The sequence below is a fragment of the Podarcis vaucheri genome (assembly GCF_965113315.1).
Source record: "Podarcis vaucheri genome assembly, chromosome: 15".
Lineage (NCBI taxonomy): Eukaryota > Metazoa > Chordata > Lepidosauria > Squamata > Lacertidae > Podarcis > Podarcis vaucheri.
Window position 1 is genome coordinate 38,387,196 of NC_138753.1, and position 22,671 is coordinate 38,409,866.

A 22,671-nucleotide genomic window follows, 5' to 3' on the forward strand; every position below is an offset into this window, starting at 1 on the left:
TGTGAGTCACAGAGTCTGCGCATGTCCTGTTCACAGGATGTTTATGTTTCTATTGCTTTCGTTTTCTCTCTCTGTCTGAGACACTGACGCAGACAGTCATGTCCTTCTTTGTTCTGATCAACGCTGAATAAAGCTTGTAAATAATGTTCTCCTGCGTGCAACGTCTGCTGTACTTTATCTGCTGATAGAGTGTGCATGAGCTCTAGAATGTGGCAAGATAACTTCTAGAAACTCATGTCGCTAATCGATGATACTGCGTGCCTACCAGAGATCGATGGATCGTCCGGCACATGGCTTGGGGCCATGATGGACTTTATCTCCCTGGAGTATCCCAACAGAGATACCATGAGTGCAGAAGAGAAGACAAAGGTAAGGGAGGAAGAAGGAAATGGGGAGCTGCACAGTATGATTTGCCACAGGCCCACACACCTATAGAAATGGCCCTGATTCCAGCTACCTGTACCAGTTTGAGCCTGTTAAGCTGATTAGGGCTGTCTGCTCTTCTTCCTCTCCAGGTAACTTTAAAAGCTTGGCCCTTGCCACAGGTGAGTGGTTTAGTGGGTGTTATACCCACCTCACCAGAACCTGACATCCCATTGGAAGACAGAGAGTCTATGAAGTCACCCCAGCCCCTGTGAAAGAGAGGTTGCTCTGACAATTGGTGAGGTACTTGATCTTTAGGCAGACGGCCTGGGCAATGGATGTGGCTTGCAGAAAGTCCTCAGGACCAGATAGTGAGGTTTGGGAAGGGGGGCGACACACTGGCTCCTGGACCTGACATTCGTCACACCTGATTTAGAGTAGTTGGTGCTTCAGGGATGGGGGACCTTCAGCACTCCAGACATTGCTGCCTTGCAACTGCAATAATCCTTGATCACTGGCTATGACCAACAACATATGGAGGGCCACCGGTGCCTCATCTCTGCTCTGGTGTGCCAACTTGAATAAAACATGGGGAGCCCTGCCCCACATAACTGATCACAAGTTGTGGCGCTTGCACACTATTTGAATGGCAATGCCCATCAACTGGGGGCCTGGTCCCCTTTAATATTTTATTTTGAGAGCGAAGAGACCTCAGCCCTTAGGAACTGGTTCCTATGTTTCTGATGTATGGGTTGCCAACTAGACAGAAGAAAACTAGCTTGGATTCTGGTACCTTTAGCACCATTTGATATACCAAAAAAATCAGCCAGTAAAGATTTGCACAGCATGGAGATAAACATGATCACCTGCTAATTGCTAGAATTTGCACCTGCTCTTTTGTGCCTGGAAGATGGATGGCTTGCAGCACATGGATTTATTTACTTCATATTTGTACCAATTTTATGCTACTAAGGAAGACCAGCAAGTTGAAATATGTCCAGCAATTAAGACATTTGTGTGCGTGCACTCTTTTGGGTGATGAGAAATATACCCTAATAACTGTCTCAATGTGCACAATGATAAATATATACACTCATTATTCTTGCATCAGTAAAACCGTGGACTAATAATCCAATTCTGGCGGAATTTTATTGATACACAATCTCATGCTGAGCAGGCATTTCATCAGCTGCTTTAAACAATAGGCTGTGACTTTGAATAAAACTTTGTATCATTTTGTACTATAATCTTAAATACAGAAAAAAAATGTTTTGTTTTTATGGAAGGTGGTTGGGATTCATTACCCTCATGAATTTATTTTTTCGCAAGAAATTATCTGTCCATGACAAAGATCAAATACCACTGCCTTTGTGAAAATCTAGGTCTGAATAAAAGAGCAAACCTATGTCCTGAAACATGCTCTGCGGCAGAAGCAGGTTTCATGTCTCTTTAAAAGCTGCATGGCACGAAGAAATTCAACCAGCCGCTCCACTATTACATATTATAGATATTCATTAGGATACTATAAATGTGTGCAAAGGGGGGATGAAGGGAGAATCAAGACAATACATAGGTCCTCATCCTTCACCTGCATAGGCAAGGAGAGCAGAACCTGCCACCAGGTTGCTGCATATTCATTCACTGAACCCTCATGAAATCCTGAAAAGGCTTATCCTTGAAAGCTCCCATGTGCTGCATTTCCCTCCTCTGCAATAACTACTCCACAGCTACTCAGCGGCTACAGTGTGTAAAAAGGCAGACTATTGCATTGCCTACATGAGAACTAGAGGCAAGAAGCATCTACCCACTGAGTTTGGTGATTTAACTGCTAGAAACCAAGGGATTACGCAGGGGTGGGGAATTGGCTCAGCCTCAGAGGCTGGATTCCCTACCCTCCCTGGAAATGCATTTTTCCCTGGGCAGAGCAAACCACTTCCTCCAAGCAGAGGAAACCTTGGCTGCCCTTGGGATTTCTCCATCAGGAAGGAGTGCTATGACGGAGAGTTCACAAGGGCAGCTGATTGCTGGTCATCGTTGACAGGGAGCCCTGCTTGCAAAGGATAGATCCAGTGCTGACTTTAAGGTCCCAGTTGTCCCTTGATACTCTGTACCTGAGATATGATGTCAGGTGTTAGCAGTCCTCTTCTCCCAAGAAAAATAGGTGTCGGAACTCAGCATGAAATTTTTGGAGTAAGTCGCCAGGGCAGCCCTGAACAGATGCCAGTTTGACAACAGCCACGTTCACTGCCTGTGGAGGTGCTAAAAACTACAGCAAGCTTCTCCCTAGCTGGTTCGGGGGGTCGCCCCTGGTTCTGGTGCAGGTCAAATTCCCCGCCTCCCTTGTTCAAATTCCCCGCCTCCCTTTTTCTCTTAGATTCAGGGTAGCTCAGAAGGGCCCTTAGGCAAACTCGTGTTTGTGCAATGGTAGAGGCCTGGCTGAAAAGTTTGAAGCCTACCGCCACTATAGGAGAGATGGGATTGAATAAAAGGAAATACAAACTGGCTCACAGCTTGACCAGTCATGGCTAGGAGTGCCTAGGAGCTTGGTGGACCTAGAGATTTTTAAAAAGTGTAGACTTGTACATGCTGGTGAGCGTCTGTTTTGACATGAAATGTTTGTTTTGGACTTCTCAGAAGTGCATAAAGGCAAGAAGCGGACAGGGGAAGAATTGCAATGGGACCCACTTGAAAGGTGCCAGAACTGTGGTCTGGCGCACTTTCGCTGGGGGGGGAGCACTAGGTGTTAGACAGGTAGGTGTGGTTTGTGAAGAATAGCATCATGGGAAAAATGCCAGATCTAATTTAGACCTATGGGGTGCATTTCCTCACTGCTGGATATGCAGCTGAAGCCTGAAATGTGGCAAATCTAACACCTTGTGCCAACAATGTTTTTAAAAACATATTCCCAAAGGGCAAAAGCCAGAATGAAACAGAGACTGTGATTTTGTGGCTAAGCCTGATAGCTACGTTCTGCATCCACAGTTGGAAGTAATAACGCTTTGGAAAACTAGTTTATGGAAACCACAGAAGTGGAAATGTTATTGTGTTTGGTTTCTGCTTGTAGGATTTCCCATAAGAGCAGCTGGTTGGCCATTGTGGGAAACTGAGCAGGATGCCGCACTACATGGGCCACTGGCCTGATCCTGCAGACTCTCCTTATGTTCTTATTTACCAGGATCAGCTAGTTTAGAGAAGGGGGCATTTGGAATATTATTATTTTCATTTCTACACTACTTTTTATTTTTAAGAAAAAATCTCAAAGTGGTTTACAACCTACTTTAAAATATCATATAAAACAATGCAGAATAAAACATTACAGAAGAAAGTCAAATATAAAGTATACATTCAAAGCAAGGTAGGGGAAAAATAACTATAAATAAGTCATAAATTAAATCGTTATAACAAAAGCAAATAAACCTCTATGTAAAATCACATAGACAAAGTTTTGTGCTCTGCATCACCATCTGGTGTTGCATGTTTATAATGCAGTTATAATGTTGTAAAATGGGTGTTGTAGCTGAGTCCATAATTAACAGTAAACTAAAATATTATCTTAAAGATTTCTAAAGAAAACATTACTAAAGGAAGTCAAATATAAAATGCACATTTAAATCAGCATCATTAGCAAGAGAATAAAATATCTTAAGCACAGAATATATCTAAAAGACAGCCAAGATGGTCTCTGGCCTCTTCAGTAACCTCAGCTTTTGTAGCTGGAGTCAGTCAGGGCCCTGGCCTCCCAGGCCAAGTAGGAAAAGACCTGCAAGGCAGGGAGCAGGTCTTCCAGGACTCGCAGCCAATATATCCTATGGAAACCTGCCTTGTTTTCCTAATGATTTGCAGGAGAGGCATCCCCTGCTAGAAGGGTCATACTAGTTTCTTATTATTATTTTTGGTTGATTGTTTTGTTTCTCCTCTTTCTCGTTCTCAGGGTTCAAAGCCCGCATGGTTTATTGTTCAAAGCCAGTTGGCTGGGTTGGGAGGCGAACGAATTGCTCCAACAGCACTAGCCCAGGCCCTAAAGAGATTAACAGGAATGAAGCCGAGAGAGGAAGCTGCTGTTGAGCTGTGAATAGGAAATGATCTGTGAGCAAACTGAACAAGCTGGGATGAAGCAAATAGGCAATTAACATTCATTTGGGCAAATCTGCACCTGTCGGAGCTGAAGTGAAAAAAGAGGAAGGAGATTTGGAGGGGGTGCAGGGAGGGAGAGAAAACAGCGCTTAAATGAGGTCAAAGACAGAAAGGATCCATTTGGTTTATTAGGCTCCTGACTGCATGTCATGAGCAGAAATTATCGCTATCTATTATTTATGGAGCGCTGCGAGCGTGAGGAAAAGCAAGAATTATATTTAAATCTGTGAAATTTAAATATTTCTTCCCTAGATTGTGTCACTTAACCCTTCTGCAATCGGTTTAGATGTTTTCTCTTGTTTGCCTTTCCCTACAGAGCCGGTCCAAGATGTTTTGTCCCCTGAGGTGGAAGGCGAGATCCTAGATTCCCCTCCTCGACTTCACATTTTGAAGACAACAAGGCCACTTTCTCACCATACATTTAAAGTACTGAGATACCACTTGAAACAGTCATGGTTTCCCATCCCCCCCAAAGAATTCTGTGAAGTGTAGTTTGCTGAAGGTGCTGAGAGTTGCTAGTGTTTTAACAATCATTGCTTCTTCCCAGGGAACTTTTCGTGCTTCATGTTTCTGTGGGGCCTTGAACCCAGAGCTTCCTGGTCTCATCAAACTGTCAGACTCCTATACCACTGCTGGTTGCTATAGAGACAAAGGAGAGCATGCCTCTTACGACCTTATTTACTGAATTCATATTCCAGCTCAGTATAAGATTACAGTGGTACCTCGGGTTAAGTACTTAATTCATACCAGAGGTCCGTTCTTAACTTAAAACTGTTCTTAACCTGAAGCACCACTTTAGCTAATGGGGCCTCCCGCTGCGCCGCAGTCGCACAATTTCTGTTCTCATCCTAAAGCAAAATTCTTAACCTGAGGTACTATTTCTGGGTTAGCTGAGCATGTAACCTGAAGCATATGTAACCCGAGGTACCACTGTACTGCAATGTGTGTTACACTGGGCTGCCCATGAAGACCATTTGGAAGCTCCAGCTGCTTCAGAACACTTTTGCTGGAGCCAGTAGCATAAGGACATAAGGATAGCCCTGCTAGATATGACCAGTGGCCCATGTTGTCCAACAACCGGCTCTCACAGCCTGATGCCCTTGGAAAGCCTGCTCGCAGGACATGAGTGCAACAACATTCTCCTCACTTGTGATTCCCAACAACTGGCCTTCAGAGGCACGCTGCATCTGACAGCAAAGAAGATACAGCATAGCTATAGTAGCCAGCAGCCCATGAATCCTCCATGAATTTGTCTAATACTCTTTTAAAGCCAGGCGAGAATGGTGCGGGACGCGGGTGGCGCTGTGGGTTAAACCACAAAGCCTAGGACTTGCTGATCAGAAGGTCGGCGGTTCGAATCCCCGCGACAGGGTAAGCTCCCCTTGCTCGGTCCCTGCTCCTGCCAACCTAGCAGTTCGAAAGCACATCAAAGTGCAAGTAGATAAATAGGTACCACTCTGGCGGGAAGGTAAACGGCATTTCTGTGTGCTGCCCTGGTTCGCCAGAAGTGGCTTAGTCATGCTGGCCGCATGACCCGGAAGCTGTACGTTGGCTCCCTCGGCCAATAAAGCAAGATGAGCGCTGCAACCCCAGAGTCGTCCGCGACTGGACCTAATGGTCAGGGGTCTCTTTACCTTTATCTTTAAGAATGGTGCACTCTCAGGATAGGGCTGTGTTGCATTGCCACTTGGATTGTCACTTCAGTGGTTGACAAAAACCCTGCTTTAGTAGATGGGAGGGCTGCCTTTCTTGCGGTGATGGCTTCTGCTACTGCTTCTCCATCAGCTGAAGTTCCTGATCCGTCACTTGTTCCAAGGCATCATCAGTGCCTCAGGGCCATTTGACAGTATGGGAGTGGCACAAGGGAGCTGGAACTGTAGAATTTTTGACTGCCACACCACTTTTGAAAACTCATCCTGTGTCATTAAAGCACATTTTTTTGTCTCCGGTGGACTTGATATACATTCCATCTACTTTTTATTTATAAATAAAACCCAAATGATTAAACAAGCAGAAACCTAGTGATGAAAGTAACACAGCTAGTTACAGTCAATCATTATCTATCTCCTTCCAATATCGAATGAACAAGACCCAATTTGGTACAAATTTATTATCCTCTTAAAATCCATTCCCCTTTCTTACAAGGTTTGTTAATTCAGCTATTTAAGACACCCATCCATCAAAGGTGATTCCCTGTTCTTCCATCTTGAAGCAATACAAAATGCCATAAATTCAATATCATAAATATTATATCATACATTTTGTCATAATATCATGAATTTTGTCATAAATTCAGCACCACATAGCTCAATTTCAAAACCTCAGATGGTCCCAGTTTTCCTTGGACAGCAGTGATTTTTCCCCAGCCCCATCCCAGAATGCTCACCATCCTTCCAAAATTCCAACCTTACCTTGCATATCCTTCAAATCTAACTTAGCTCAGCATTTTTCTTCTTGCACTTTCAAGGAGAGCTGTTCTGCATTTTCCGACCCCAAAAATGTTCAGAATAAAATCACCCTGTTTCTCATCTTCCGCCACCACCACCACCCAGCCCAACCCCCGGTATCAGTAATTGCAAAGCTGCCTGCTGTCCAAAAAGCAGTCACTTAATTAGTTCCCTCCTGTTTCCTCTTGCAAATGATTAAAGAACTTTATTTCATTACTGTAGCTGATTGCTACATTGTTTTTGCAAACAATGTCTAGTCATATATATTTTTTTAATGAACAAAGCAAATGCCAGGGACAGAAGGAGGCCTCAGTCCTCCTCACCACACACAGAAAAAAGTATGTATACAATGATAGATTTTGAAAATAAAATTGGTTAGCGTATATAAGACATAAAGCTCACTGAGTTATCTAGAGCCAGTCTCTGCCTCTCAGCCTAACCAACCTTGCAGGGTTGATGTGAGGATAAGCTGGGGAGGAAAAGTATGTACACCACCTTGAGCAACTTGGAGGAAAAGTGGGATATAAATGTAATAAATAGATCAAAATAATATAAATATATATCTATAGCAGAGATAAAAAGCTTGGAAACTGGAGCTGTCCTGCCACCTACCAGCTGTCACCTTCACACATTGCTGGCTTTACTAAAAATGTAAAACAAAACACACAGGAGTCCCGTTGGTAAAGAAAAATGGTTATTTACTTGCAGTTGCTTCATATTCCCAAGGACGGCTTTGGATTCTAAGCCTACATTGCGAGAGGTAGTTACATGGCTGTCTTGTGCAGCAGAGGAGAGAGAGAGAGCACAGGAGGAAGGGGTAGAGTGGGCAACCCCAAAGTGTCTTTTCCCTGACTATCTGTTACTCTCAACCCTGCCCTCTGTTGGCTGGAGGTGTGCAAGGTTGCTTCACCCAACATGGTTGGACATTTTGCATATATCAAGCCATTATAAGCAGCAGTGGAGCAAGCCAATTGGGCGCCTGCGCCCAGGGGCAGAACGCGCTGGGGCAGGATGCTCTGTGGGGTCTCCGAGGAGTCTGCCTGCCTCATCCCATTCAGCCGCCCTACAGCTGAGGGGGCAGACTGTTTGGGGCAGTGCAGAGCCTGCGGGCGCGCAAGCTACCGCGTCACTCCCAGGAGAGACACGTGGCCCGGGCGTGCTGCGTGCCCCGTGGTGAGTGCCACCCGACATTTTGTCACCCCCCTCAGTGGTGACACCCGGGGCGACCTGCCCCCACCACACCCTCTTCCACCACCCCCTGATTATAGGGCCGATTCACACCTAGTGGGGTGGCAAAAATTTCTGCTACCACATTTTCCCATAGGAAAAGTTCCATAGTGGAAAGTGGTTCCACCTATTAAAAAAATTAAATTCCATACATACAGTTCTTCAGATGTGCTGAAGTTGTTGTGACATCTGAACGGTTTCAAACCTATATGTCAGTTTGGGCCACCCAGAGCAGTCTTGTGCTTTTGGGGGGCTATCATAAGTGTCTTTCCTACATAACCTCTCTCCTTTACTGCCTGATGACTGCCCCGCCTTCCTGCCTGATGGCGCGTTCCTTGAAGCAGTCCCCTGCTGCTGAGTGGAAGATTCCATCTTGTGGAGCTTGGGGTGCTCCTTTGCAATTCTGAAGCAGCAACATGCAGGATTGAGTGCTCCCTGCTCACATTGTCAATTGGGGAGGGAGGGAGGAGACACAGCCCCACTTCCTGAATTGATCCAGGGCCGATTCCAGAATGGCCACATTCAGGGTGTCTAGAACAAGAGCCCAGGTCAGCTCACCGAGTAAGATGCAGAAAGTATGAACATTTAATTGGGGCTTCTAGCATCACCCAGCCTGCAGAGTTCACAGCTGCTCAGAGAGAGCCATGTAGCCCCTGAGCATGTGTAGTTGGCAAGTGAAGACACTTTCTCAACAGTCTTTATTACAATGTTGGCCACTGAGCTTGTTGGGATGGCAAGTGAAGATAGTGTTATTTCTTTGAACTTGTTTCTCCTTGCCGATGTTGCTTACAGGTTATCGTTTTGTGGCTGTTGTAAAGTTTTCAGGTCACATTGCTGTATCAGTAGTTTTGCTTCGTTGTTGCTTTATCGTTTAAGGTCTTGTCGTATTTCTAAGCTGCTCTAAGCACTCTGGGTAGCAGAGGTGAGATAAAGATGGTTTTTTAAATAAATAAATCAAAGCACCATCAAACTGATCAGCCTTAGGGACACAGGAGGCTGTTTTGTACTAGGTCAAACTATTTGCCCTTCTAGTTGAGGGATGGCTAACCTGTGGTCCTCTAGTTGTTGTTGGACTACAAATCCCATCACCCATGGCATTTGGCTGAGGATTCTGGGAGATGGAGTACGACAGTATCTGGAAGGCCACAGTTCTGCCACCCCTGCCTTAGGTTAGTGATGCCAACTACTGAATCTGAACCCTTCAGGATTTGAAGCCTGTATTGCATGCCAGAGCACTGTGAAACCGCACCGCACCCAAGATCAAAAGACAGCACGACAACATTAATTGGGATTGAATTAGGTCACAACTTTATTGATCACAGATGTATGAGGATTTGGCCTAGGCAATGTGTATAATCCTATACAGGTAATTCTCATTTTGTTCTGGACCCCCACACATGTCAGTGGGGCCTGTGTAAAGTGTCCCGTCCTGTCCCCCCACCCCCCGCCCCTGCCCCTGCCCCCCCATTCTGCTCTTTTAGTGACATTTTAGTGCTGTTTTGTGGTTACTTCCAGGTTCAGTGCTGTGTGCGATCACACATCTGTCGGTTTTTGCATATATCATCCAGCCCAGTTGCTGGGTGTTTTCGTCATTGAAAGTCTACTCAGTATTGATCCAGAGTAGATTAAAATGTATAGTTAGCAGAGTAAAAACTTAAACACGGATACCCTGTGCCCTTGGAGGGGCTTACAACCAGGGCTGGATTTAGGTTTGATGAGGCCCTAAGCTACTGAAGGTAATGGGGCCCTTTATATGCCCAGCTGTCCTTCATCTACAACAAATTGTTGCTTTTTTGTGCTGAATATATGCTATATTGTAATTTATAGAGCTAAAGCCCATTTGCACATAACAAATGGCTAGCAGGCAGGGCCTATTATTTACATCATAGGAGCCTACACAACACAAAACACTATTGCTGCATGTAGGTTTTATTTTATTTGTTTTTTATCTTATATTTTGGAAATGTACATCCAGTTTTTTTCCTTTAATTTTTTGGGGGTCCCCAAGAGTGTGGGGCCCTAAGTTATAGCTTGTTTAGCTTATACGTAAATCTGGCACTGCTTACAACCTCCCCTCCGACCATGCCTAAGGCTTTACTAAGGTCTATCACTGAACAGCTACACTTTGTAGCTAGGCTGAACGCAAGGGAGGGAGTGATAGGTTAGTGCTAGTGCTAGGTTGAACTCAAGGGAGGGAGGGAGGGAGGGATGGTGGGTCAACCAGCAAAAAACTGCAGTGCCAGGAAAGGGGCAAGCCACATTTTATCCACCAGGAGTGCAACTAGAATGAAGTCCTCCTGAGGACCCAGTCCACTCTGATCCTTGAGAAGGCTGCCCCTGGGTCCTCCTGCAATAGGCCAATTTGCAGGTGGACTAAATTCAAGTCCCACAGCCAGCAAGAGAGTTGTCTGGTTTCTCGCCAGCTAGAGGTCCGAGGAAGGAGAAATCTCTTTGGATGAGGTGGCGGAAGTGGCACCCGATTGCAATGCCATACCACATCGGAGGTGAGCAGAATTCTATCGCATTGTGTTGGGACTCTTGGGAATATCAATGTGATTGCAGCCTAAGATGAATAGGCATAGAGTCTATCCTCTATTTCTTCTCTTGCACGCAGCCAAAAGCAGACTCCTACCCTTCCTTTCAGAATCCCCCTTGCGCTGCCAGTCTACATAAATCCCAGACCAGCCTATTCTATGATTAACTCAGGGTGTTCTGAAATACTGGTCTGAATCAAGGATCTGTTGTAAACATTATGCACCATTGAGCTCTGCTTATTTCTTTTAGGGTGTTGACAGAAATTAAGATTCAAATTTGGCTGTTTGTATTTGTGTAACTTAATGAACACCTGGATTCAGCTCACTGGAAAGAACTGGAACAAGCAGCTTGCCACCAGGATCCATTCCACGGAAGGGGCTACCTTTTGTATCCCCTAATATGAAGAGAACAAGAGTGAATTCTAAGAAGCCTTCTGTATGCTGCTCCTGTATGATTTATTATTTGGTTATAGCCTCTAAAGAGAGAAATAAGACCTTGTTGTCAACTCTGATTTATAATCTCTCATTTTGCAATTTCAGTGACTAAGTCAGGGGGGCATTGCTGGAAGCTGGTTATGGATTTTGCCCAATGAGATATAATTGTATTTGTATTCAAAGTTTCAGTTTTATTCTCTTGCCTTCTCGTGCTCTCTCTGTGCAGCTTTAGTTTTGCACTGACTTCTTGAAGCTCAGAATGAAAGGCAGGCATGACTTATGCAACTCTGAGCACTAGAGGGGCTGTCATTAAGATAATGTTTCATATATTCTTTTTCACAATATATTGGCAGACAAAAAGGGTGGGTGCCGAGTTTGAGAGGGTCCTGGGCAAAATTCCCTCTGGATGGACCCCTCAAGTTTGGGCTGCTGAGAGTGCAGAATGGCTGTGAGGTGTTACAGGAAGGAAGAAATGGGAAATTAGTTCCACTTTTTATTTATAGGCTACCTAATTTGGACTTTCTGAAGCAATAGCCAACCAAGGCACAGTCGGCTTCTGAAATTCACTCTTCTCTGAATTTTGTAATAACATCCTCCAGCTAAGTAAGGTGTACCAAAATGGTAAAATATGTATAAAAATGCATATACCCGTGAAAATAACATGCAAAACTGTGCATAATTGCTTTGCAAAAAATCTATATATTATGAAAAAATGCATAGAACAATATGTATATTGGGGGGAAATGCACTAAAATGCTAATGAATTCTCAGGATGTCCTGTAGATAAGAGGGTGGAGCCACTTCATGGAACCATGGGAGGGGGATTTAAGGGTGTAGAGAACTTTCATCAGCCAGAGGGCCACATTGCCTCATGCACAACCTTTCAGAAGCTATATCACACTGGTGGAGCAATGGGTGTACAATAGCCTGCACCCCAGCTGCACAAAAGTCAGAGGGTTCTATATACATGCATATTTCTTCTTTCAGGCAAGCAAGAAGCACCTTCACAGCTCAAGGACAAATTCCAGCAAGGCAAAATGCACTCAAAGAGAGCAGGCAGCACGGCTGGCCATTGTTGGGGCCTAGGAAGAAGGGGTGTGACCTGAGAAGGAGGCACTGCCCGAGAAAGGTTCTGAAGGCCAGGCAGAGAGGCCTGGGGGCCACATATGATTCCCCACCCCTGGAATAGACTCTCGGTCATCTTTCTGCATCCCTCACACTTTAGTGACAGCAAGGCCTCTCTAAGTAATAAGAATTATTTCCCTAAATTACCATGAATCATTCTGTCAGGGAAGAGTGTAACTACCAGTAATTTTCTGATCAATTTACATGACACACCACTTATTTTATACAGCATGGTGTAGGTGCTCCTCTTGACTGTGCTAATAACATGTGCCCTTAAAATTAAAACTTTTTTCATCTTGGTGAAACTCATTTTTCTCTCTCTGGCTATACTCCTTTGTCAGCTCTTTTAACTGATCATTTACCACCCAGCACTACTGCACAGAAGGCCTTTTCTAACATTCAAGAAAGAAGATATATCCATGGTGCCCATAGTTTCTGCACTCCTGGGTGGTATTCAATTTAGTTTTACACAGAGTAGACCCACTGAAATTAATGGGACAACCTTATTTGTATCCATTGATTTCAGTGGGTCTTCTCTGAGTAAACATAAGTTAAATATCAATCTGTGTTGTGTTTGAGACTGAAAACTTGGCATTAGGGTTGAAATTTCTGAAAACGTTGCTGTTGAAGTTCTCCTCATGGTTTATGTCTAATTCACCCCTTGATCTCGACAAGAAGTGAGTTATTTTATTTATTACTGGCTCCGCTTAAAATACAAACAATACTTCCATTATTATATGCACTGTTATATGCATAATATTATACGCATTTTTATATGCCTATACACTTCAGGTATCCTCAGGGAGCCATCACAGTAACAGATGCACACAACAGTGAATACAACTGGATATTTTTTTTAAATGCAGTTTTTCCAATTGCAGACCAGTACAGCTACTGTTTGGAAAGCAATTTCTTTCTAGCTTTAGTGTGCTATATACAGGTGCTGCAGAAGCCTACCCGTTTGTTCTCAGACAGATGAGGATGGGGGGGAGATTGATTTTTCCGAAGTCGTACAACCAGTGAGGAAAACAATCAATTTATTTGTGGGGAAGAATTGTTTGTTCATTTGTTTATTTATAGTCCACCTTTTCTCCAGAACTGGAACTCAAGGTGGCTAAGAAATCTGTCCCCCTGTGCATCTGATCATAATTCTCTATCTTCCCCCTCCCCTTATTCCTTCCCTATAAAAAGAAACCAAAACAAGCAGATAGGAAATAGTAGTGGTGCCATTAATGTGGCCCACCATTGGGTTGGTCAACAGTTGTACCCAAAGTTACAATTTGTTTTATGTTAAATGGCAGTATCACATCAGGATGCGATAGGGATTTGTGCTCTATGTTATTATGATTTTTGAAAGCTCAGATGAGGGCTTCATTGGATCCACGCCACTATGTTTCAGCAGTGCTGTGGAACTGAGTCATCTCTCCACATTTCTATTTTTTTATTGAAAATTCATTGAAGAAAAAGAAGAAGGAGAAGAAAAACACAGGAAGGAAGAAAAATTAAGGTCTGTGTCATGAGGCCTGCAGCACAGTCAGGATTGAGCTTTGATTAGCAGGCCCAGATGGAGAAAGTGAAGGAAACAGAGAAAGGCTGAACTGTTGGAACTTGGATTGGAGGAGGGGGATTTCCCCTTTCTGCTCTGATGTCAACCATCTGGGATGGAGAAGCAGGGATGCTGGCTCTCTTCTCCAACCCTCCTGCGGAGTGAGGAACCTCAGTGGAGTCTGGCTATGGCTTTGATCAGCCAAAGCGGGTGGCTGAGCAGGAGGAGTCAGTGACTGAATCTTGTCACCTAGAACCAGGTCCACCTTCACAAAAGCAAGACCCACCCTCCCTGACACAGTGCACCCTTGCAAGCTCAATGTTCCTACAAGGCAAGAGAGCCCTGCATGTAAGAACACAATGCCTCACTTTTAAAAGCTTGGCAGGAGAGGTGGGAGAGCCTGTTGGGACATCTCTGTCCCTTCCATCCATTTCTGAACATCCATCCACTTCTGAACATGCTCCTGAACTCTTGAGCCAATTGTTGTTGAGCATGTACCTTTACTTTTCCAAATAAATATCTTACTTACAAATACAAGTCTTCTGTGTGTTTTGGGTGGGAGCCAGGACAATATGTCTCAGCTCTGCTCACCTCTGCCTGCAGGTTCTGTGAAGAACATAGAGACAGCTGTGGAGACTAAGGTTTGCAGCAGATGGTAAACTTCAGCAAATGATAGATAGTCTGGCTTCCAGAGACCTGCCAACAAGCTCATGGGGACCACAACTACCCTTTAGGAAGTTGTCTTGTGGCCTCGGCCGCCACCTATTGCCCCACCAGCACCCAATGGGAGCTAAGAATGCTTCCTAGCGTTCCTTCCCCATGGGCTGCCAAGTGGGCAATGTCATAACAAATAGCTAGTCCCTTCCTCACCAACTGGGCACAGTATGGTTCTTTGGGATCTAGCACCCCATTCAAAGCTCCAAACCACATGGAATGAATATTCTGGAAGATGCAATGGAAGCAGAAGGTAAAGACATGCAGTGGGCACAATTATGTGCTCTAATTGTGTGCCCTTGCAGACAATCCTTTGCCCCCGTTTGCAGAGAGATAAGCCATGCTAATCTATTAAGCCAATCTGTTGCTTTAAGTAGGATCCAGCCTTGTTTTTGTTTTTCTGGGGCAAGATGTCAAGAGAGGCCTGGTCTTCTTAGAATGTTTACGGTGGCTTTTCTCCTAAACCTTCCCAAATGAGAGCAGGGAAAGAGAGAGAAGGTATTTGCACACAAATGTATGTGATTCATTTAAAAACATTGTTTCGAGACTTGTTTCAAATGAAAACTCCCAGACCAGGGAGGTGAGGAAGTGTCACACTCTCCCCACAGACTGGGGTGTCTGTAATAGGGAACTGAATTAGCAAGTAGGGAAAACCAACATGCGCTACTCATTATGAATTGTTAATAGCCTGTTTACAGCTGAAGCTGTCACAGAAAACAAGAGAGTCTGCTAAGTCAATAATTTATTTCAAGCCGTGGAATTAATTAGGGAGACAGTTAAATAAGTGTGGGAAAGTAAGAATATGTTTGGTTTGAGATGCGAGCAGCATTTTGCAGCTGGGATTGCTACAGTGAACAAGAAGGTGGGGGTGACAGCAGCAGCTCATCTAAGAGAAACACAAAAAGAGACTTGAGGCAGGTGATTCCTGATAGGTTCTCCTGATGGAACACAGGGAGCTGCCTTAAACCAAACCAGACTCTTGTTCTATCAAGCTCAGTACTGTCTACACTGAGTACTAGTCTTACTCAGAGTAGATCTGTTGAATTTAATTTAAGATGTAATTGAATCATGTCAATCAATTTCAGTGGGACTGCTCTGAATAGAAGTTAGCTAAGTACAACCCTTTGACTGAAACTCTGGAAAACCTGTCAAACAGAAGAGCATACATGGAGATGTTGGGGTTAGAACTTGGGTGCATCTGCACGAAAAGAAGATGTTCTGAGATTCACTGTTTTCTTGTTCAAAAACCACTTCTCTTAAGCTGCGGTGGGTGGGTGGGTGGAAATGCAATACCCTATATTGTGCCTTTGCTACAGATGGGCATGCAGAGCTTTCCCAAGCTCCACCTCAGGTTAACTCAGGAATGACCTGAAATCTTGGTGGCAGTGAGGGATGGGTGTGGATCCAAAGGTTTGGAGTCTGAGGGAGAAATGCTCCCACTCAGCCCTTGCCAGCTCTCATGGCCCTTAAAAGTCCTCCCCAGCATCTCTCAAAAATGCTTTAATTATTTTTGAAGTGGAAACCAATGGAGAAAAGAGAAGTGCTTTTTCCTCCTTCCTCTTTCTCTGTCATGCTGACTCAATGGCTTGGTTCAGACATCATGCTAAACCATGGCTTATTCAAGGGCTTAGCTGTGTGTATGAACCCAACCTAGCAACTATGGTTAACCCTGACCACAGCTTAGCATTATGTGTGAACTATGCCACTGGATAGCAGTGTGCTGTGGTACAAAAGCCCAAGGAAACATGGGAAATGCAATTGTCCCAAGGACTGCTGAATGTGCAGTGATTGGATCTACTATCCAGATCATTTCCCCATTCCAGAGGTCAGTCAGGGTTTCAGCTGGTCATGGTCATGGTAGACAACCCTCAGAGCTGTTGAGGAGCCACCCAGAGTGACCGATGTCACACAGCACATCATTTTAACGTTCCCCACACCCTTTTAGAACACATAGAATGCTTGGATTACAAAAATGCCAAAAGTTGTTCCCACAAAATCCTTACCGTTTTGTATATTTAACGTTCAGTAAAAATGTTTTGTTTCTTGGCTGCCTCCTCCAAAATACAGTCGTCAACAGGTTTACCATACCCATTGAGTCAATCATCCATCTCCTACTACCCTTCTGGGGAAAAACCCACCCCACCCTCCCACTATATATAAGGGTCTGGTGACTTCTGTTTCAGTGTATCTGAAGAAGTGTGCATGAACACAAAAGCTTATAACCAGTACAAACTTTGTTGGTTTCTAAGGTGTTACTGGACAGATTTTATTTTTTTTATTTATTTTGACTGCGTCAGACCAACATGGCTAAATCCTCCAAAATACTTCCAACATATTTGTCTCAAAGCAACCATCCAATACACTAAAATCTGAAGCATTATATCTTTTATTTCTTCCGTTTCCCTGGTGGAGAAACTCACATTTTCAGGTGTTTGAGCTTTGACCCTTTCCTTTTCACTAAAAACAAGTGAGAAAAACTGTATTACTTTCATGTCTAGACATTGGCAGATGAACACCTCAGGCCAGTGGTAGCGTTCAGTGTTATATGAAGCTTTGCAGTATCAGTCCCAACTAATCACCTAATTTTTCCCAGGCAATTTTACATGATTACAACCTCCTGAATGAAGTAAATAAGTTGAATGAAAGCTAAACACGCTGTAAGTTGTGTTTAAATAAAATTAGTCAATCTAAACGATTAACCCTCCATAGGGGACGCAGACCAGAGAAATCCCATCAAATATAGCTTATTGAGGTCCCCAGATGGGAGCTCCATGGCTTTTCACTTTTTATGCATATAAAAAATAGCTTACTTGCTGATGGACTAGAAATACTGTTTAGATAGCAGAAAGGGTGGGGATTATAGTGCCGTAAATTACTGTGAAATTCTATTGGGCTATCATTGACAATAGCTAAAGGAGCAAATATTTACTCAGAAACTCTCAGGACCGTGTGAGGGAGGGATTAACATGTGTTTCTTGTTTCATATGCACTGGGCCTGCAACGAGGATTAGAGATCCAAATGACTAAGGATTCACACTGGGATGAATGAAACCTTCTCTATTTCACAGTACAGGATGGGGGAACTGGACCACAAGGGCTGACTTGAGATTCTATTTTTTTTTATATATATATAAATTTTTTATTGGGTTTTCACATTTTATATAGACAAAGACAAAAACACAAAAAACATAAAAACAAACAAACAGAAAAATAAAACAACAAACATATATAGTTTCCAAAAAAAAACTTATTTTCTAACCCTGGTCATTGACTTCCCCCCACCCCCTCCCTTGCATCCCTATTCCCAAATTTGTATCAGCAAATTGGCATTTCCTTATCCATCTTAATATTAGTCCTTTATATATATATATATATATATATATATATATATATATATATATATATAAAAGCAAAATTAAATTTATTCTAAGTTGGACCTCAGTTCCCTTCCAACGATTTCCCATTTTGTCTTAAATAATAATCTTGTTAGCTAAATCCCATAGTCTTAAGTGTTGTTGAAACTAGATTCTTCCCTCCCTCCCTTCCCCGGTTTGTGTCCCTTCCGAAAACATGTCCAAAATAGCAGTTATTAGCCCGGATTCCTTACGTCCGAGGCTCTCAAATCTCTTTCAGTCCCTCTCCGCCGGCCTAGTTGGCAATCCTTTATGTCGGTCTTCACGTCTCGAAAGAGTTCTTTCACAGTCAGTCCAAAATCTCTTCCCATATTTGCAAGTAACTGCTGAGGAATTTCCACAAGGCATGAATTTTGAACATAATCAAAGTCAGAGTCTATGTGGAGGCCCCAATTATATTTCTTTATTTTAAATTCCTTGATTTCATAAATTCCCAGGGCCTCCACTTTCATCTTCTGGATCTTTCGTAGATTTGTAGTAGGTTCAGTCCAATAGTCTCCTTGTTTATATTCCACAGATGTCAGCTTCTGGACAATATTTTCCCATTTCAGTTCTTCTCTTTCTTGTTTTGTCTTCTCCTCTTCTTTGGTTATCATTTCCGGCTCAGCTGTGGATTCTTTCTCAGCCAGGTTCTCATTACATTGAACAGAACTACTTGTTTCAGGATTCAAGGTCATCAATTGTTCACTCATAGCCGTAGTCTGTTCCTGTAAGATTCCAACCAAATAAAACATCCTTTCGATTTCTCCCAGTATCTTTCCATCCACAGCCATTGTAATTCCACAGATTTCCCCCTAGAGGGAATCTGGTTACTTAGTGTTCTTTTCTCCAACAGTCCTCTGTCTTATTATTGATTCTTTGTTTCCAACAATTTTAGTTCAATTGTAACTCCTTTTAATCCAGAGGGGTCTTAAGTAGCAATTTTTCTACTATTAACAGTCCGTTTGACAGCTTTGACAGCTGTCAAACTCTGCTCTTCTTATACAAGCTCCAAAGTAGGACACTCCCGGGCCCGGGAGGGGGGGTTGCTTACAACAGAAATATACCCCTTCCAACACTCCTCTCTCCTGCTCAAAAAAAAAAAAATTCCTTTTCCAAATCTTGGAAGTTACTGTCTTTTTAAACTCACCCTTTACAGGGTAGGCACTCCAGCTTAGTTCTTTTATCGTTGCTCTGGATCGTCTGCAAGGGGGGGGTGCGGACTTCCTTTTAACACATCCCCCGATCGTCTCAAATTCAATAGGTGAAATTCTTAGAATCCAAATTCAATTAACTCACGGGTTCTTTTTCTCAGCCGAATTTCAAGGAAGGAAGTCAGCGCTCTCCGGTCATGGCTCGCGGCTTCGCTCAGCAGAGGTAGCGATGGACTCTCGGTGCCACGCCACCCCCCGTATCCCCTCCGCAGCCTTTAAAAAGGCTCTTTGCGAATCAGGGGGGGCGCTTAAGGCACCCACCGAGTCTTCAGTCCGCAGGCTTCCGTGCCTGCGGTTTTAAGGGTCCCCGTGTCGCCGGCACGGCAAAGACCCGTCCCCCGCTGAGCCGATTCCCTCCGGAGCTCGGAGGGAATCCGCCATTCCCAGATCGCGCCAACCCCGGAAGTCTCGGAATGCTGACTTGAGATTCTAAATGAGCTCTCCATGCTGAGGAGTGATAAAAAGAGTGCACACAGAAACCATCAAATGGTGAGCATGATCAATTTTGTAAGAACCAAGCGCTCTTCCCTAATCCCCTCCCCATGTTCACTGCTAACAGAAAAGGGAGGGGCACATCTTAATAATACAGCAGATTCTTTCCATCCCAAAGGTCTAGGGTCAGTGCCTATCTCCAAAGGACATGGTAGTAGGTGATGGGAAAGACTCTCTCCCTGCCAACAGAATAGAGAAGATGGAGGGAGGTGGATAATCTTTCCTTACTCATGGATTTTTATTATTGTACTTACAGTCCAATAGGACTTGCCGATCAGAAGGTCAGCGGTTTGAACCCCCATGACGGGGTGAGCACCTGTTGCTCAGCCCCTGCTCCTGCCAACCTAGCAGTTCGAAATCACGTCAAAGTGCAAGTAGATAAATAGGTACCGCCCCAGTGGGAAGGTAAACGGCATTTCCGTGTGCTGCTCTGGTTCGCCAGAAGCGGCTTAGTCATGCTGGCCACATGACCCGGAAGCTGTATGCCGGCTCCCTTGGCCAATAAAGTGAGATGAGCGCCGCAACCCCAGAGTCAGTTATGACTGGACCTAATGGTCAGGGGTCCCTTTACCTTTACCTCAGGCCAGGCTGGAAAGCAGGTGCAAATCTGCAAATCTGGTCATGAGGTGAACTGAGTGGTTTATTTAGAATCCTGCTGATGTATCAACTTGTATACAATGCTTTATCATATATGCAATAAAAATTTCCCATTCATTTTAAAATTTGTTGCTATCCTGATTTCGGAGCCTTCCTGTTAATTTAGCCATCTCTGCATATTCCATTAACTTAATTTGCCAATCTTTTTTGTGGGGATTTTTTCCTTTTTCCAACATTGGGCTATCAATATTTGTGTGGCCGTGGTCACATACATGAAGAGATTTTTAGATTTTGGGGGTATTTCCCTTCCTATAATTCCTAATAGGAAAGCTTCTGGTTTTTTAACATAGGTTATTTTAAACATTTTCTTTAATTCATTATATATCATTTCCCCTTTTTTATATAACTTTACATTGCCACCACATATGGTAAAATGTAGCTTCTACTTCTTTACATTTCCAACATCTTTTGATTTATACATTTCTGATAACTTCACTGGTGTTAATACCACGTACAGGTGAAACTCGAAAAATTAGAATATTGTGGAAAAATTATTTATTTCAGTAATTTATTTCAGTAATTCAACTTAAAAGGTAAAATAATATATGAAATAGACTCATGACATGCAAAGCAAGATATGTCAAGCCTTTATTTGTTATAATTGTGATGATTATGGCATACAGCTGATGAAAACCCCAAATTATTAATCTCAGAAAATTAGAATATTCTTGCACTTAATATTTAGGACTGTTTGCTACGGTGATTGCCAGTGTCTTCAGAATCTTCATGCTGCCTTCCCTTCCTAAATGCTACCAATAATGTATGGGACTGGGCATAGACACTCCCATTGTGATAATAGCAACTCTTGCAGTAAACAGTTCTAAACAGTAACATCAAGGAGTCGATTATTATCTTCATCCATATCACTGTCTACCACTAGCAGGACTCGATGGCCTGGATGAGATGGGGAGAGGCAGGCCCAAGACTGCCTGAACCAGCTTTGTGCTAGAATGACATCAGAACCTTGGGCAGGAACAAAGGAGTTGGGTTGGGATGAAGGAGCAAGTGGTTCAGGACCAAGGATAGCAATCCTGCAGCTGAGACGCAACTGTGGGATCAAGACTGACCATCTAACTGTTGGGATACTGCCAGGGAGGCAGAGGCATCAGGCAGACCTCCAGTCGTCTCCGGACGATCACCGGTCTCCCGTGGAACAGCATCAGTCAACTAGCGACACGAGCCTCAGAGACATTCCAAGACCCATGCACACCCTTTCAACAGAGTCTCCACAACGAAAGATTCAGACAGGAGAGCATATTTACAGCTTTATTCAACGTAGATCAGAACAAAGGAAAAAACATGACTGCTTGCCTCCGTATCTAGGAAAACAGCCGGAACAAAAGCTATATACAAAACGGAAGTTCCCAGCGAGAACAGTGCTGGGAGTAAACAGGCATGTGATACACAACAACCATGCCTGACCCTGTTAAGGTGGAACGGAACTAACCTAACACTAACATGCCAGCTTTATGAGGAAGGAACATTTTATCATATGTAGTAGGAATGCAAATGCATTTTAAAAAATTGTGAAATGAATTGAAAAAATGTTTAAAATGAATTTTGTTAAACACCCTGAAGCCTTTTAGTAAGGTATCTCAAATCAAGAGCTACTAAAAGAAAAAGCATTCGTTATTTATGTATGCTGCAACAGCGTTAAGAATCTTGATTGCACAATATTGGAAGACGGAAAAAATACCATCAAAGGAACAATGGCAAGAAAAGCTGATGAACTATGCAGAATTGGCTAAGTTAACAGACAAACTACGAGAGGACAAAAAGGACTTCAAAAGAGTCTGGGAACCATTTACAGTTTATTTGCAGAAACAACAGAATGGACTGGATTCACTGGCAGGATTTGAAGAAACTTTCACAATTTCATTTGAGTAACAGATATTTCAGAGAAATGATAAGGGATTTTATTTTTGCGTAGGAAAAGCAGGATACAATAAATATAGCTAAATAACTCAGCAGAGGGGGAGTTGAGGGAAGTCCAGATGAGGGGAGGGAGAATAATCGTAAATAGCATGATGAATGGGATTTGTATCATTAATTGTTCTAAAATTCAAAAAAATATTCAAATAATAATGATAATAACATGCTGGCTTTATGAGTGCTGTAATGTGCCTGTTAAAGGGGTCTGTGGGTCTCTCTAGGTATGAGACAGTTCTGAGCTTGAAAGGCTTGATTTGTGAAAGCTCTGTGTTGTTTTCTTGGTCTTCAGAGGAAATGTAGGCAATAGCCAATAGGCAAAAGTGCATCATTGGGATTGGAGGCTCTGTGTGCTGGAAGGCGTACCAGGATGGTCTGGGGAACAAACCCATTTCTTTCATTGCTTGGAGACTCTAAGTCAAAGGACTCAGGGTCAGGGTCTGGGGCCATCACACTTTTAAT